This window comes from Cydia pomonella, chromosome 6, assembly GCF_033807575.1.
Source record: "Cydia pomonella isolate Wapato2018A chromosome 6, ilCydPomo1, whole genome shotgun sequence".
NCBI lineage: Eukaryota > Metazoa > Arthropoda > Insecta > Lepidoptera > Tortricidae > Cydia > Cydia pomonella.
The window spans coordinates 16,428,559-16,434,558 of record NC_084708.1 but is presented as its reverse complement, the minus strand read 5'-3'; positions in this window follow the sequence as shown (position 1 = coordinate 16,434,558).

The following is a 6,000-nucleotide window of genomic DNA, read 5'->3' as shown; positions in this document are numbered from 1 at the left end:
GTTGGTCACCAGAACTCCCCAGAACTCCTAATCTACTCATCATAACTCCATCGAGTTTGGGCTCAATAGATTTACCCTGATGAGCACCATCAATCTAGATGAAGTCCAGGGTCTCATGATGGAGTCAGGAGTAGGTCACTAGAACTCCTAATCTACTCATTATAATTCCATCGTATTCGAGCTCAATAGATTTGCCCTGACGAGTACCATCGATCTAAATGAAGTCCAGGGTCTCATGATGGAGTCAGGAGTTGGTCACCAGAACTCCTAATCTACTCATCATAACTCCATCGTGTTTGGGCTCAATAGATTTGCCCTCACGAGCACCATCAATCTAGATGATGTTCAGGGTCTCATGATGGAGTCAGGAGTTGGTCACTAGAACTCCTAATCTACTCATTATAATTCCATCGTGTTTGGGCTCAAAAGATTTGCCCTGACGAACACCATCGATCTAGATGAGGTCCAGGGTCTCATGACGGAGTCAGGAGTTGGTCACCAGAACTCCTAATCTACTCATTATAATTCCATCGTGCTTGGGCTCAAAAGATTTGCCCTGACGAACACCATCGATCTAGATGAGGTCCAGGGTCTCATGACGGAGTCAGGAGTTGGTCACCAGAACTCCCCAGAACTCCTAATCTACTTATCATAACTCCATCGAGTTTGGGCTCAATAGATTTACCCTGATGAGCACCATCAATCTAGATGAAGTCCAGGGTCTCATGATGGAGTCAGGAGTAGGTCACTAGAACTCCTAATCTACTCATTATAATTCCATCGTATTCGAGCTCAATAGATTTGCCCTGACGAGTACCATCGATCTAAATGAAGTCCAGGGTCTCATGATGGAGTCAGGAGTTGGTCACCAGAACTCCTAATCTACTCATCATAACTCCATCGTGTTTGGGCTCAATAGATTTGCCCTCACGAGCACCATCAATCTAGATGATGTTCAGGGTCTCATGATGGAGTCAGGAGTTGGTCACTAGAACTCCTAATCTACTCATTATAATTCCATCGTGTTTGGGCTCAAAAGATTTGCCCTGACGAGTACCATCGATCTAGATGAAGTCCAGGGTCTCATGATGGAGTCGGGAGTTGGTCACCAGAACTCGTAATCTATTTATCATAACTCCATCGTGTTTGGGCTCAATAGATTTACTCCGACGAGCACCATCAAATTACCATTATGATGAATAGATTAGGAGTTCTGGTGACCAACTACTGAGTCCATCATGAGACCCTCGACTTAATCTAGATCGATGGTACTCGTCAGGGCAAATCTTTTGAGCCCAAACACGATGGAGTTATGATGAATAGACTAGGAGTTCTGGTGATCAACTCCTGAGTCCATCATGAGACCCTGGACCTGATCTAGATTGATGGTGCTCGTCAGGGCAACTCTATTGAGCCCATACACGATGGAGTTATGATGAGTAGATTAGGAGTTCTGGTGACCAACTCCTGACTCCATCATGAGACCCTGGACCTCATCTAGATCGATGGTGCTCGTCAGGGCAAATCTTTTGAGCCCAAACACGTTGGAATTATAATGAGTAGATTAGGAGTTCTAGTGACCAACTCCTGACTCCATCATGAGACCCTGGACTTTATCTAGATTGATGATGCTCGTCAGGGCAAATCTATTAAGCCCAAACACGATGAGGTTATGATGAGTAGTTTAGGAGTTCTGGTGACCAACTCCTGACTCCATCATGAGACCCTGGACCTCATCTAGATCGATGGTGTTCATCAGGGCAAATCTATTGAGCCCAAACACGATGGAGTTATGATGAGTAGATTAGGAGTTCTGGTGACCAACTCCTGGCTCCATCATGAGACCCTGGACCTCATCTAGATCGATGGTGCTCATCAGGGCAAATCTTTTGAGCCCAAACACGTTGGAATTATAATGAGTAGATTAGGAGTTCTAGTGACCAACTCCTGACTCCATCATGAGACCCTGGACTTTATCTAGATTGATGATGCTCGTCAGGGCAAATCTATTGAGCCCGAACACGATGAGGTTATGATGAGTAGATTAGGAGTTCTGGTGACCAACTCCTGACTCCATCATGAGACCCTGGGCCTCATCTAGATCGATGGTGTTCATCAGGGCAAATCTATTGAGCCCAAACACGATGGAGTTATGATGAGTAGATTAGGAGTTCTGGTAACCAGCTCCTGACTCCATCATGAGACCCTGGACCTCATCTAGATTGATGGTGCTCGTCAGGGCAACTCTATTGAACCCAAACACGATGGAGTTATGATGAGTAGATTAGGAGTTCTGGTGACCAGCTCCTGACTCCATCATGAGACCCTGGACCTCATCTAGATTGAAGGTGCTCGTCAGGGCAACTCTATTGAGCCCAAACACGATGGAGTTATGATGAGTAGAGTAGGAGTTCTGGTGACCAACTCCTGACTTCATCATGAGACCCTGGACCTCATCTAGATCGATGGTGCTCATCAGGGCAAATCTTTTGAGCCCAAACACGTTGGAATTATAATGAGTAGATTAGGAGTTCTAGTGACCAACTCCTGACTCCATCATAAGACCCTAGACTTTATCTAGATTGATGATGCTCGTCAGGGCAAATCTATTGAGCACGAACACGATGAGGTTATGATGAGTAGTTTAGGAGTTCTGGTGACCAACTCCTGACTCCATCATGAGACCCTGGGCCTCATCTGGATCGATGGTGTTCATCAGGGCAAATCTATTGAGCCCAAACACGATGGAGTTATGATGAGTAGATTAGGAGTTCTGGTGACCAGCTCCTGACTCCATCATGAGACCCTGGACCTCATCTAGATTGATGGTGCTCGTCAGGGCAACTCTATTGAACCCAAACACGATGGAGTTATGATGAGTAGATTAGGAGTTCTGGTGACCAGCTCCTGACTCCATCATGAGACCCTGGACCTCATCTAGATTGAAGGTGCTCATCAGGGCAACTCTGTTGAGCCCAAACACGATGGAATTATAATGAGTAGATTAGGAGTTCTAGTGACCAACTCCTGACTCCATCATGAGACCCTGGACCTCATCTAGATCGATGGTGTTCGTCAGGGCAAATCTTTTGAGCCCAAACACGATGGGATTATAATTAGTAGATTAGGAGTTCTGGTGACCAACTCCTGACTCCATCATGAGAACTTGGACTTCATCCGGGTCAAAAATAATAATGCAAACCCTAACGTAATTTCAAGTGAAAATGCGTTTTTCAGAAAATCGCAGCCAAATAACACTAGACCTTACTCATAGTGTTGTGTTCCTGCCGGTGAGTAAGGTTGCCAGAGCTCAACGAGGGGCGGGAGGGGGTTAGGGTCGGCAACGCGCATGTAACTCCTCTGGAGTTGCAGGCGTACATATGCGGGCCGTATGCTTGTTTGCCACCGACTTAGTATTTAAAAAAAAGTAACACTGAAAATCCATCAATAAGCGAGTCTGTTAGGCATACTGTAAAAAATGAACTTTTATTAAGATTTTCTAATCGCAGTATATAGCACTTCTCGGAACTCCGTAGCTGATTACGATCGCAACGAATGCCTGACAATCGAGCACAGGTCCGTCCTCTAAGCGCGCTCCGCGCGGACTGAGAGCGGGACGTCGCTGCTGCGTGATTTATACGTGTTTTAAAAAAATATAAATTTACGGCAATGTAGGTCCCATAGTTACGATTTTTTTTTTATAGGTTAACATAAAGTTACAGTTTGCTATAATATTATTTTTAAAGCAAAATATGCGTACAATTTGCGGAAATAAAATATAATAAAACCCTGTTTTCGCCAAAAAAATGAAGAAAACTCGGAAGGTATTTTATCAGTTTTTTCAAATGAATCTTCGATTGTTAATCATTCCAGCCCCTCGTACGAGATATGTTGAATCATATTGTAGTCATTCATGTACCAAATGATTCTTGTTTATAGCAAAATTGAGAACCGAAACGCCACATCTCACTGCAAAATTTGGAAAAGACTCCCAAAAAACCTCATTAAAAAAGAGGTTTAAAAGAGAAAATGAAAATTTGAACTGTTGGAGCCCCTAGTTTAGGAAACGATTATTTAAGTACGTTATCAGTTTTTGAATAAATACTAATAGTTACGTCGTAATCTTGAATGAAAAAGGAAGCATTTTACAAAATACGCTCGTCTGTAGGAATAAGGACTCTTAAGTAAATACATAACTGTTTTATCAGAAAAGATCTTTATGATTATGACAGAACTTATGACCTGACTAAGTAGTAAATATGGAATATTAATCCTTATGACTTTGTAAACAAGGGGGGCACATAGACAAAATTATATTGGTTCGACTAATAATAATAACTTCTACAAAAAGCAGTGATCATGAACACTTGTAGATTAGTACGTAAATTCCTATCTTTAGAACAGTAGGATCTTAAATTCCATCATCGTTTGGCAAAAGCCCGCGATTGTGGAGTAAAATCACCTCCATTTAGGAGAGAAAAACAAAGTAAAAAAATAAAATAATAATAATAAAATTCTTTATTGCACACTACATAAAAAACAGATATAGAAATTGATAAAATATACACATTGGTAGGTAACAACAGGCGGACTTATCGCTAAACAGCGATCTCTTCCAGGCAACCTTCAGATAGTGATATGGCGAACGAAGCGAAGTTAACGGGCGGTGCAAAATAAAGAAAAAAGTAGTACAAATACAATATAATACATATACTACACATATATAGTTAAGATAGACTACATTTATTACTATATACAAAAAACATATACATATATATAAATGACAAAGGAAGCCATAACAACGACGAGTTTAAAAGAATACGAGTAGGTATAGGACCTTTCTATTACGTTTAAACTTGTCTAATATTTAATGGGACGTTAAAAATTCCTTTAAACGTACTTAAAGTTGGATGTGTTACTATATACTTACTAATCTAGTACGCGTTACATAGATTTGTTAGTACTGTAGAAAGCCTAAGCTGCCTAATGCATAGATAGTTCAGAAAACGTTTCGTTGCGACTATGAGCTCTTCCCTAGTACTCGTATAACTATATCCGGAGGTTCGTAACAACTGTGCGTTATCGGAGGTGGTGTCATACACTGGTCCACCTGTCGTCGAATATTGCAGCGTCGTGAATAACAGCCGGAGCGCGGTTGTGAAGTGTCCGAGGCGCGGTCCGCCCGATGACCCGGTTGCGAGGGAAGCCCGCACGGGTGGCGGGAGGAGCGGCGGGGAGAGACGCAACACGGCCACAATGCTGCAACGGCACTGTTTGCCAAGTTTGCTTACTTCGAGCCTTTTACCAACACCTACGCGTCATTGCATATTTGTGCAATCGTTTAGCATGGTCAACTTTTGAGTAATAGGAAACGACGCATAATTTAATTTTGCTTAAGAATTGTTCTGATTCTGAAATGAATACTATTTTCGGGTGGGCGAGGCGAGTTGCAGGTCTAATAAAGCTAACTACACAACGACGGGTTTCCCGCCCACGCGACTTTGTGGCGCCCGACCGAACCAATTTGTGTTTTATATTTATATATATAAGATTAAACATACCTATGTAGGTTCTATAATTATGAATTGATGTAATTTATATCCATGAAAAGTTTTTTAGCTTGAATCATAAAACCTGATGATAATGTACGTCAGGTGTCAGGTAGGTATTGGCATGACATCATTACAGCCAGGTCACTTAGTAATAATTACAATTAAAACGTCATTAAATGTAAACTTGTTACGTATGTACTAAGTTTGACTAGTGGCACTAGTAAGTACAAAATTAGAAATTAACTACGGTAAACTACCTTTTGGAATAGTTGAAAGTCGGCGGCAGTGTGAGCTAGAATGTGACCCATCCATGTACATTTAATCTCTTTAAAAATAAAACTTGTAAACAAATAAAATGTACTTAACATTTTGTAATACTTAATCTCTCTCTCCTTCATAATTATTAAAATATTATTCCCATCATTTAGTTTATAGTAAGTACCTACCT